The sequence below is a fragment of the Somniosus microcephalus genome, chromosome 10 (assembly GCF_052327205.1).
Source record: "Somniosus microcephalus isolate GS21.2 chromosome 10, FLI_Smic_1.0, whole genome shotgun sequence".
In the NCBI taxonomy this organism is placed as follows: Eukaryota; Metazoa; Chordata; class Chondrichthyes; order Squaliformes; family Somniosidae; genus Somniosus; species Somniosus microcephalus.
Window position 1 is genome coordinate 5459508 of NC_140996.1, and position 12308 is coordinate 5471815.

Sequence of the window (12308 nt, forward strand, 5' to 3'; positions counted from 1 at the left end):
CCCTCCGACAGTGCAGCGATCCTTCAGTACTGCTCCTCCGACAGTGCAGCGCTCCCTCAGTACTGATCCTCTGACAGTGCAGCACTCCCTCAGTATAGCCCCTCCAACATTGCAGCGCTCCCTCAGTACTGCCCCTCCGACAGTGCAGCGATCCTTCAGTACTGCTCCTCCGACAGTGCAGCACTCCCTCAGTACTGATCCTCTGACAGTGCAGCACTCCCTCAGTACTGATCCTCTGACAGTGCAGCACTCCCTCAGTACAGCCCCGCCAACATTGCAGCGCTCCCTCAGTACTGCCCCTCCGACAGTGCAGCACTCCCTCAGTACTGCCCCTCCGACAGTGCAGCGCTCCCTCAGTACTGCCCCTCCGACAGTGCAACACTCCCTCAGTACGGCCCCTCTGACAGTGCAGCACTCCCTCAGTACTGCCCCTCCGACAGTGCAACACTCCCTCAGTACTGCCCCTCCGACAGTGCGGTGCTCCCTCAGTACTGCCCCTCCGACAGTGCGGCACTCCCTCAGTACTGCCCCTCCGACAGTGCGGCGCTCCCTCAGTACTGCCCCTCCGACAGTGCGGTACTCCCTCAGTCCTGCCCCTCCGACAGTGCGGCACTCCCTCAGTACTGCCCCTCCGACAGTGCGGCGCTCCGTCAGTACCGCCCCTCCGACAGTGCGGCGCTCCCTCAGTACTGCCCCTCCGACAGTGCAGCGCTCCCTCAGTACTGCCCCTCCGACAGTGCAACACTCCCTCAGTACGGCCCCTCTGACAGTGCGGCACTCCCTCAGTACTGCCCCTCCGACAGTGCAACACTCCCTCAGTACTGCCCCTCCGACAGTGCGGCGCTCCCTCAGTACTGCCCCTCCGACAGTGCGGCACTCCCTCAGTACTGCCCCTCCGACAGTGCGGCGCTCCCTCAGTACTGCCCCTCCGACAGTGTGGTACTCCCTCAGTACTGCCCCTCCGACAGTGCGGCACTCCCTCAGTACTGCCCCTCCGACAGTGCGGCGCTCCCTCAGTACTGCCCCTCCGACAGTGCGGCGCTCCGTCAGTACCGCCCCTCCGACAGTGCGGCGCTCCCTCAGTACTGCCCCTCCGACAGTGCGGCGCTCCCTCAGTACTGCCCCTCCGACAGTGCGGCGCTCCCTCAGTACTGCCCCTCCGACAGTGCGACGCTCCCTCAGTACTGCCCCTCCGACAGTGCAGCACTCCCTCAGTACTGCCCCTCCGACAGTGCGGCGCTCCCTCAGTACTGCCCCGCCGACAGTGCGGCGCTCCCTCAGTACTGCCCCTCCGACAGTGCGGCGCTCCCTCAGTACTGCCTCTCCGACAGTGCGGCGCTCCCTCAGTACTGCCCCTCCGACAGTGCGGCGCTCCCTCAGTACTGCCCCTCCGACAGTGCGGCGCTCCCTCAGTACTGCCCCTCCGACAGTGCGGCGCTCCCTCAGTACTGCCTCTCCGACAGTGCGGCGCTCCCTCAGTACTGCCCCTCCGACAGTGTGGCGCTCCCTCAGTACTGCCCTGGCAGGGTCAGTATTGTTTCTGTGCTCCAGTCTCTGGGGTGGGGCCGGAACTCACAACCCTTTACTCAAAGACAAGAGTGCTTATGATGGAGGGAAGGTCGTTGATGAAGCAGTTGAAGATGGTTGGGCCTAGGACACTGCCCCGAGGAACTCCTGCAGAGATGTCCTGGGTATGAGATGATTGGTCTCCAACAACCACAAAAATCTTCCTTTATGCTAGGTATGACTCCAGCCAGTGGAGCATTTTCCCCCAATCCCTTTGTTGTGCGATCACTTAGCACCGTCTGTAACCCCTCAACCTCTCAACCCCTCTCTCTCACTCCTGTATCTGGGGAGGTCCCGCTAACCCCTCTCTCACACTCCTGTATCTGGGGATCCCTCTAACCCCTCTCTCTCTCTCACTCCTATATCTGGGGAGGTCCCTCTAACCCCTCTCTCTCACTCCTATATCTGAGGATCCCTCTAACCCCTCTCTCTCACTCCTATATCTGAGGATCCCTCTAACCCCTCTCTCTCACTCCTGTATCTGGGGAAGTCCCTCTAACCCCTCTCTCTCTCTCCTGTATCTGGGGAGGTCCCTCTAACCCCTCTCTCTCACTCCTATATCTGAGGATCCCTCTAACCCCTCTCTCTCACTCCTATATCTGGGGATCCCTCTAACCCCTCTCTCTCACTCCTGTATCTGAGGATCCCTCTAACCCCTCTCTCTCTCTCACTCCTGTATCTGGGGGTCCCTCTAACCCCTCTCTCTCACTCCTGTATCTGGGGATCCCTCTAACCCCTCTCTCACACTCCTGTATCTGGGGAGGTCCCTCTAACCCCTCTCTCTCACTCCTGTATCTGGGGATCCCTCTAAACCCTCTCTCACACTCCTATATCTGGGGAGGTCCCTCTAACCCCTCTCTCTCACTCCTGTATCTGGGGATCCCTCTAACCCCTCTCTCTCACTCCTGTATCTGGGGAGGTCCCTCTAACCCCTCTCTCTCACTCCTATATCTGGGGATCCCTCTAACCCCTCTCTCACTCCTATATCTGGGGATCCCTCTAACCCCTCTCTCTCACTCCTGTATCTGGGGATCCCTCTAACCCCTCTCTCACTCCTGTATCTGGGGATCCCTCCAACCCCTCTCTCACTCCTATATCTGGGGATCCTTCTAACCCCTCTCTCTCTCTCCTATATCTGGGGATCCCTCTAACCCCTCTCTCTCACTCCTATATCTGGGGATCCCTCTAACCCCTCTCTCTCACTCCTGTATCTGGGGATCCCTCTAACCCCTCTCTCTCACTCCTGTATCTGGGGAGGTCCCTCTAACCCCTCTCTCTCACTCCTGTATCTGGGGATCCCTCCAACCCCTCTCTCTCACTCCTGTATCTGGGGAGGTCCCTCTAACCCCTCTCTCTCAATACAATACAATACAATACAATACAAATCGCTTTATTGGCATGATAAGGTACATCTTATGTTGCCAAAGCATCAAAATACATTTATGGTTGAACACATAAACGCGGTTCCATTCATACAGTGTATAAATAGGTATATCCCTGAGTTTATAAATATATTTTCGCCTTGTTTATATATACTCTTGTCTTAGTTTACTGGTTGTCCCTCTGTTCATGGCAAGCTGTAACATAGTGTGCCGCCAGTGTTACACAGCTTCTCTCCTCCCCCAGTAGGAATGGGAGTTTTTGGTTGTCAGTCAGATTTCTGAATTCAGGGCATATTTGTGAGAATTTTTGATAGAAATTCTCTCTGATGCCCTGATATTTTCCACAGGCTGTGAGGAAGTGCATCTCTGTCTCAATTACTCCCTGACTGCAGTGAGAGCATATCCTATCTTCTCTTGGCAGCCTGGTCTGCCTGTGTCTGCCTTTTTCGATCGCTAGGCTATGTTCGCTAAGTCTGTACCTTGTCAAGGTTCTTCTCAGTTTGTTATCCTTTACCATGGTCAGGTAATCAGCTATGTTGTATTGTCTGTTTAGGGCCAAGTAGCAATTGAGTTTGCTTTGGGTTTTTGTTGTTTCTGCCCAATATGACAGATATTTTTCCTTTTGCTTAGCGACGATTGTGTTGGGTCGAATTCTTTGTGTTACCCTGTCACTGTCCTGGGGGTGGTTATTGTTAGTATTGTTATTAGTTACTTTATTGAGTCCCAGGACTAGTTGACTGAGGGTATTCTTCTTTATGGTCAGCTCTTGGCATTTCAGGGCGTCGTAGTGATAGCATTGGGGGTTGCTCATTTGTAGGTGATTCCAAAATTTGGTGGCTCTTTTTTGGATAGTGATTATTAATGGGTATTGGCCTAGTTCCGCCCTGCATGCGTTGTTTACTGTTTTCCTTTGAGTCCGGAGGATACTTTTACAGAATTCCGCATGTAGGATCTCAATTGGGTGTTTGTCCCATTTTGCAAAATCTTGTTGTGTTAGTGGTCCCCAGACCTCACTGCCATAGAGTGCAATTGGTTCAATTACTGATTTGAAAATTTTGAGCCAAATGCTAATTGGGATTTCTATTTGGATTGATTTTTTGATGGCATAGAAAGCCCTTCTTGCTTTCTCTTTCAGTTCATTCACAGCCAGTTTGAAGTTTCCCGTAGAACTGATTTTTAAGCCCAAGTATGTGTAGTGAGTGGTTTGTTCAATTTTGGTTGTTCCTACTGTGAAATTTATTGTGGGTCCATGTTGTTTGGATCTTTGCTGGAACACAAGGACTTTGGTTTTTTGGGGATTTATTGTCAGGGCCCAAGTCTGGCAGTACGACTCCAGCAGGTCCAGGTTCTGCTGTAGACCCTCCTTAGTTGGTGACAGCAGAACCAGGTCGTCGGCATAGAGGAGGAATTTAACCTTGGATTCATATAGGGTGAGGCCGGGTGCTGTAGATTGTTCAAGTAGTTTTGCCAATCCATTTATGTAAATATTAAAGAGTGTCGGTGAGATTGGCGAGCCCTGCGTCACCCCCCGCCCCTGTGGGAAGTATTTTGTTTGTTTGTCTCCAATTTTAACTGCACATTTATTGTTTGTATACATTGATTTAATTACATCATATGTTTTACCTCCTACCCCGCTTTCGATAAGTTTCAGGAATAAACCGTCATGCCAGATGGAGTCGAAAGCCTTCTGGAAATCTACAAAGCATGCGTAGATTTTGCTTTTGTTATGGTGAACGTGTTTGTCAATTAGGGTCTGTAGGGTGAAGATATGATCGGATGTTCTATAGTTTGGCAGGAATCCAATTTGGCTTTTACTCAAGACATTGTGCTCTTCAAGGAAGTTTATAAGTCTTTTGTTTATGATGCTACAGAATACCTTCCCCAGGTTACTGTTTACACAGATGCCTCGATAGTTGTTTGGGTCGATTTTGTCCCCACTTTTGTATATGGGTGTTATGAGTCCTTTGTTCCAGATGTCAGGGAAATAACCGACACTCAGAACCAAGTTGAAGAGTTTTAGGATAGCCAGTTTCAGTTTGTCGTCTGCGTGTTTAATCATCTCGTTTAGTATGCCGTCTGTCCCGCAAGCTTTTCCTGGTCGCAGGTCCTTGAGTTTTTCAAGAAGTTCTTTTTCTGTTATTATGGCGTCTAGCGGGTTTTGGTTATCTTTTATGGCCATTTCAAGCTTTTCAAGTTTTTTGCGTATTTGGTGTTGCTCTGGTCTTAGTGTGTTTTTCTGGTATAATTTTTCAAAGTGGTTTACCCATGTGTCCCCATTTTGAATGGACAAATCGTCGTGTTGTTTTTTGTGTAGTGTTTTCAAGTTGTCCCAGAAACAATTCGACTCAATGGATTCCTCCATGGAGCTGAGTGTATTCTTAATAAATTGCTCTTTTTTGGTCCTGAGTGTGTTTCTGTATTGTGTTAGCGTCTGACAATAAGTAAGGCGTAATTCCTCGTTTTCTGGATGTCTGTGTTTTTGGTTTGATAGTTTTCTAAGTTTTTTCCTCATGTTATGGCAATCATGGTCAAACCATTTTTCATAGTTTTTTGTTTTGGGTTTGTTCTTGCGAGCTTTCAAGTTTGCATTTGTTGCCAAATTATCAAAAATATTGTTTAGTTTACTAACTGCCCGGTTTACGCCTTCTTTATTGTGAGTGTATATGTTATCCAGAAAGGTGTCTAAGAGAGCTTGAGTTGATGCATTGCTAATTGTTTTCTGGTATTTTTCCGTGTCGTTTTTGGCCCATCTGTACGATTTTTTGGTGTTGTACAGTTTACTGGGTTGTGTTTCTATGTTGTTTGTTTCTGTCTTTTTGAGAAACATAGTAATTTGACTGTGATCTGACAGTGTTGTTTGTGGTTTGACTGTGAATGCTCTGAAAGAGGATGGGTCCAAGTCTGTAATCATATAGTCTACTGTGCTGCAGCCAAGAGGTGAGCAGTAGGTCGATCTTCCTAGGAGGTCTCCTATGAACCTACCATTGACAATGTACAGACCCAGGTTTCGACAGAGCTGTAGTAGCTGTTTACCGTTGGTATTTGACTGCTTGTCGCAGTTATGCCTGTATGGAAGGGAAGGGATGTCAAAGTGGTTATTCCCGAATACGTAATTGTTTCCCTGATTATTGGTGAAGTCTGGTTCTTCGCCCGTTCTTGAATTGAGGTCCCCACAGATCAACACGTTCCCCTGGGCCTGGTATTGGATAATTTCCCCCTCCATGTTGGAGAAGGTGTCCTCTTTGTAGTACGGGGAATCGATTGGAGGGATATAAAGTGCGCAAATGTAAACATCTTGGGTGTTTGAGATAATCTCCCTCTCAAGTTTGAGCCACATATGGTTTTCGCCCTTTTTTATAAATTTGATGTAATTCTTAAGTTCTGTTTTAAACCAGATCAGTATGCCTCCGGAGTCTCTGCCTTGGGTTACACTTGGTAATTTATTGGAGGGGACCACTAGCTCAGTGTACCCTTGGGGACAGCCGGTGTGTCCTTTTCCTTTATACCAAGTTTCCTGTAAAATGATAATATCTAGATCTTTAGTTTCCTCTATGAACTCTGGGGTCCTACTCTTCACTTCTCGCACTGAAGAGCGTAGACCTTGGATATTCCAAGTCGAAATATATAAGGATTTCATGTTAAGTTTTATCTTTTTCTATGATAGGTTAAAGAGTGGTACGTGTTTGTCGTGTCTAAGTGTGGGGAAAAAAAAAGATCACCCCAGTTGTCTACAAAAGTTAATACAATTTGGTTACAGTTCTTTCTATTAATTAGTCCTTGATCCATAAGGCGGAAGTAGATGCTGCTGCACATCTGCTTATTGTCTCTTAATGGATTGTTTCTGTCTGAGGTATTGCGTACGTCCTGTGCATCTCTCCCTCTGTCTGGCTGGTAGCGGTCCTATTCCCCTGTGGGACAGGAGTGGTGCAGGTCTGATAATGTTGTTTTGCATGGGGATCCTCTCCGGTCTCGGTTGGTGTGGTGGTGGTCTTTGTAGTGTTCCTGATATGTACCCCGCTGATCTCTGGTGGTCGGGGGGGGGTCCTCTTGGAGTCTGGGTATGGACCCGGGTAAAAGCGACGTCCTTCAGGGCTTTAGCAAAGATCGATATTTTTTGCCTTTGGATGTGGACGTGGTCGTAAAGACATTCTTCATCGAGGGTGGGGTGTTGGGCCAGGTGTACGTTGTGGTTTGATTCGCATTCTGTTGCTATGCTGGCATTTATCTCATGAATTGTGTTGTTGTTGAAGTCTGTTCTCGGCAATATTGTGGAAACAGTGATTCTAGTGTTTGGAAATGTACTGCTTGCCTTCCTAATCATTGCTCTGAGCGATGTTGCTACCTCTTTCTGTTTGGCCTTTAGGTCATTTGTGCCCGTGTGTATTATTATGTGTTGGGGGGAGCCTAATCTGGCTTTGGTCAGCCATCCCATGGCTCTGTCTGTTGTTGGGCACCAAATCTTTTCTACTTTACTTCTAGGGAAGAGCTTTTCCTCCCATAGAAATTTCCCATTTGAGTCTATGAGTATTACGACGTCAGCCTTGTTTGTGTTTACTGTCTGGTGGCTTTCGCCTGGACTCATAGTGTGTGTGCTGGGCTGGGGTGTCTGGTGTGTGCGTACCTCTTGTGAGCGGCTCGCTTGTGGTTCCATGGTGGTGGGGGAAGATTGCGAGTCAGCATGCTGGTCGGTCTGTGTGGCACCACTTGTATTGTGTGTCTGTTGCTTTTGTTCCGTGTGGGAGTGCAGCCGTTCCGTCCGGCTCTGTCTTGTCTTATCTCTAGTCTCTGGTTGCTGGTCTAATGGTGTTTTCTCTCCTCTATGGCTCTCTTCTTTTTCCTGCAGCTCTTTCACCTGATTCTTAAGTAGATTCACCTGGTTATCAAGTCTATTCAGCTCTCTCTTGTGTCTCTCCCTCTCCTGCTTTTGTTTGTCATTCAATTTGAGGACCTCCTCTCTAAGTTTAACCATCTCTATCTCTAATTGATAAAATTTATCTTTTGGTTGTATCTGGCTGTGTGATCCCGGGGTATGTGTCTGGTCGGCCCTGGAAGGCTCACTCACTTCCTGGCTAAGCTGGTCGGCCCTGGAAGGCTCACTCACTTCCTGGCTATGCTGCTCTTCTCTTGGTGGGCTGGGAATGGTAGGGGAACTATGTGTGGCTTCCTCCGTGGTAGTTATGCTGGGGTTTGTCAGTTGTATCGTGTGGCTGTGGTTCTCCGGGGTTAGTGTCTGGTTTGAACTGTGTGGCTCGTTCATCCCTTGACCATGCAGATTTTCTCCTGGTAAGTTGTCAATGTTGGGGGGAGTGCGGGCCACTCTGGGGCTGTTCATTCCCCTCGTAGTTGATCTTTTCAGTGTCCTGAAGGCCGTTGCAAATTTGTCGAGGTTGCCTTGCACTAATATTGTTCCGGTATTGTACGCGTTGACAGTCATGATTGAACTGTCTCCTGGTGTGTTAATTTTCATTATGGACCCATTTGCGGTATTTTTTAGCTTAACACTGGTATAGTGTGATTTTATTGCTCTGATCCAAGCCGCTGGCTGATCTGAGTAGAATATGAGGTTACTTTTTGTCCCATTGTTGTAACAGTCAGTAAAGAGAGTTTCTGGTTTTTCTCTCATCTGAGCATGCTTGATCGTTTTTATAGCTTTTTTTGTGGTGTTGGGGGGAATCTGGAAGCGGGGCTGTTGTGGATCTTCTGATTCGCTCATTTTTGGTAAAGTATTGTTGATCTTAGAATAAGCTTTTCTGGGGCCCCGGGTTTGGTGTTACCCTCTCCCTGTTCGCGAACTTTCCCGGTCCCCCTCTCCGACCCCGTGGTCCCTGGGCCTCGGCTCCTGGGTTCACCCTTCTCAGGTCTGAGTCTGTGAGCCACTGTTTCCCGGTGCCTTCGGGCTGTTCCCCTCCCCCTCAGAGGTCTCTGGGCCTCTGTTTCGGCCTGGCTCCTCGGGCCTTTCCCTGGGCCTCCCTCCCTGGGCCCTGTACTCACGGTCTTGGTTGCGAGCCTTCTGGTTGCTCTCCTTCTCCTCAGAGGTCTCTGTGCCTGCTGGCCTGGCTCCTCGGGCCTTTCCCGTGCTGGATTGTTGGGCTGTGGCCTGAGTCCCCTCGGCTGTGCTGATTGCTGGATTTCCGGGCTGCGTTCCGAATCTCCTCGGCTGTGCCGATTTCTGCGATGCGGCCCGAGTCCTCTCCGCTGTGCCGATTGCCGGGCTGCGTTCCGGATCTCCTCGGCTGTGCCGATTTCTGGGATGCGGCCCGAGTCCCCTCGGCTGTGCCGGTTGCTGGACCGCTGGGCTGCGGCCCGAGTCACCTCGCCTCCTCGAACTCGGTCCCGATGCCGCCGACTCAACCACCGCTGCTGAAGCCCCGTGTGGCTGCCGTTCACTGGTTTGTGTAGTTCTTCTCTTGTTTCTTTTTTTTTTTTTGCTTTGGCTTTTTTTTTTTCCTCTATTTTCCTCTGGGTTTTTTTTTCTTTGGTAGTCTTTCTGGCGGTCTTTTCCTTCTCTACTTTGTCGAGACTAATCTAAACTTAAACTAACCTAAACTAAACTAACTTAACTAGAACTAAATTTAATTTTAAAACCTTTTTAAAAATTGAAATGAAATGAAACTTTTTTTTCCCCCCACTTTAGACACTAAAAACACTAAAATCTCAGCAGCCCATCTTCAGCATGTCTCTCACTCCTATATCTGGGGATCCCTCTAACCCCTCTCTCTCACTCCTGTATCTGGGGAGGTCCCTCTAACCCCTCTCTCTCACTCCTGTATCTGGGGATCCCTCTAACCCCTCTCTCTCACTCCTGTATCTGGGGATCCCTCTAACCCCTCTCTCTCACTCCTGTATCTGGGGATCCCTCTAACCCCTCTCTCTCACTCCTATATCTGGGGATCCCTCTAACCCCTCTCTCACACTCCTGTATCTGGGGATCCCTCTAACCCTTCTCTCTCACTCCTGTATCTGGGGATCCCTCTAACCCCTCTCTCACACTCCTGTATCTGGGGATCCCTCTAAACCCTCTCTCTCACTCCTGTATCTGGGGATCCCTCTAACCCCTCTCTCTCACTCCTATATCTGGGGATCCCTCTAACCCCTCTCTCTCACTCCTGTATCTGGGGATCCCTCTAACCCCTCTCTCTCACTCCTGTATCTGGGGATCCCTCTAACCCCTCTCTCTCACTCCTGTATCTGGGGATCCCTCTAACCCTTCTCTCTCACTCCTGTATCTGGGGATCCCTCTAAACCCTCTCTCTCACTCCTGTATCTGGGGATCCCTCTAACCCCTCTCTCACACTCCTGTATCTGGGGATCCCTCTAACCCTTCTCTCTCACTCCTGTATCTGGGGATCCCTCTAAACCCTCTCTCTCACTCCTGTATTTGGGGATCCCTCTAACCCCTCTCTCTCACTCCTGTATCTGGGGATCCCTCTAACCCCTCTCTCTCACTCAGGTATCTGGGGATCCCTCTAACCTCTCTCTCTCACTCCTGTATCTGGGGAGGTCCCTCTAACCCCTCTCTCACACTCCAGTATCTGGGGATCCCTCTAACCCCTCTCTCTCACTCCTGTATCTGGGGAGGTCCCTCTAACCCCTCTCTCTCACTCCTGTATCTGGGGATCCCTCTAACCCCTCTCTCTCACTCCTGTATCTGGGGATCCCTCTAACCCCTCTCTCACACTCCTATATCTGGGGATCCCTCTAACCCCTCTCTCTCACTCCTGTATCTGGGGATCCCTCTAACCCCTCTCTCACACTCCTATATCTGGGGATCCCTCTAACCCCTCTCTCTCACTCCTATATCTGGGGATCCCTCTAACCCCTCTCTCACACTCCTGTATCTGGGGAGGTCCCTCTAACCCCTCTCTCTCACTCCTGTATCTGGGGATCCCTCTAACCCCTCTCTCTCACTCCTGTATCTGGGGATCCCTCTAACCCCTCTCACACTCCTATATCTGGGGATCCCTCTAACCCCTCTCTCTCACTCCTGTATCTGGGGATCCCTCTAACCCCTCTCTCACACTCCTGTATCTGGGGAGGTCCCTCTAACCCCTCTCTCTCACTCCTATATCTGGGGATCCCTCTAACCCCTCTCTCTCACTCCTATGTCTGGGGATCCCTCTAACCCCTCTCTCACACTCCTGTATCTGGGGAGGTCCCTCTAACCCCTCTCTCTCACTCCTATATCTGGGGATCCCTCTAACCCCTCTCTCACACTCCTGTATCTGGGGATCCCTCTAACCCCTCTCTCACACTCCTGTATCTGGGGATCCCTCTAACCCCTCTCTCTCACTCCTATGTCTGGGGATCCCTCTAACCCCTCTCTCTCACTCCAGTATCTGGGGATCCCTCTAACCCCTCTCTCACACTCCTATATCTGGGGATCCCTCTAACCCCTCTCTCTCACTCCTGTATCTGGGGAGGTCCCTCTAACCCCTCTCTCTCACTCCTATATCTGGGGATCCCTCTAACCCCTCTCTCTCACTCCTATATCTGGGGAGGTCCCTCTAACCCCTCTCTCTCACTCCTGTATCTGGGGATCCCTCTAACCCCTCTCTCACACTCCTATATCTGGGGATCCCTCTAACCCCTCTCTCTCACTCCTATATCTGGGGAGGTCCCTCTAACCCCTCTCTCACACTCCAGTATCTGGGGAGGTCCCTCTAACCCCTCTCTCTCACTCCTATATCTGGGGAGGTCCCTCTAACCTCTCTCTCTCACTCCTGTATCTGGGGAGGTCCCTCTAACCCCTCTCTCTCACTCCTATATCTGGGGAGGTCCCTCTAACCCCTCTCTCACTCCTGTATCTGGGGAGGTCCCTCTAACCCCTCTCTCTCACTCCTGTATCTGGGGAGGTCCCTCTAACCCCTCTCTCTCACTCCTATATCTGGGGAGGTTCCTCTAACCTCTCTCTCTCACTCCTGTATCTGGGGATCCCTCTAACCCCTCTCTCACACTCCTATATCTGGGGATCCCTCTAACCCCGCTCTCACACTCTTGTATCTGGGGATCCCTCTAACCCCTCTCTCTCACTCCTATATTTGGGGATCCCTCTAACCCCTCTCTCACACTCCTATATCTGGGGATCCCTCTAACCCCTCTCTCTCACTCCTATATCTGGGGATCCCTCTAACCACTCTCTCACACTCTTGTATCTGGGGATTCCTCTAACCCCTCTCTCTCACTCCTGTATCTGGGGATCCCTCTAACCCCTCTCTCTCACTCCTGTATCTGGGGATCCCTCTAACCCCTCTCTCTCACTCCTGTATCTGGGGATCCCTCCAACCCCTCTCTCTCACTCCTGTATCTGGGGATCCCTCTAACCCCTCTCTCACACTCCTGTATCTGGGGATCCCTCTAACC

General features: G+C 50.4%; 1 protein-coding gene across 1 annotated transcript in view; it reads right to left on the bottom strand.

Annotated features, from left to right (window-relative positions):
- Window positions 1-12308, bottom strand: part of LOC147111400 (growth arrest-specific protein 6-like) — a 73768-nt gene that overhangs the window by 27984 nt on the left and 33476 nt on the right. The window lies entirely within an intron of this gene.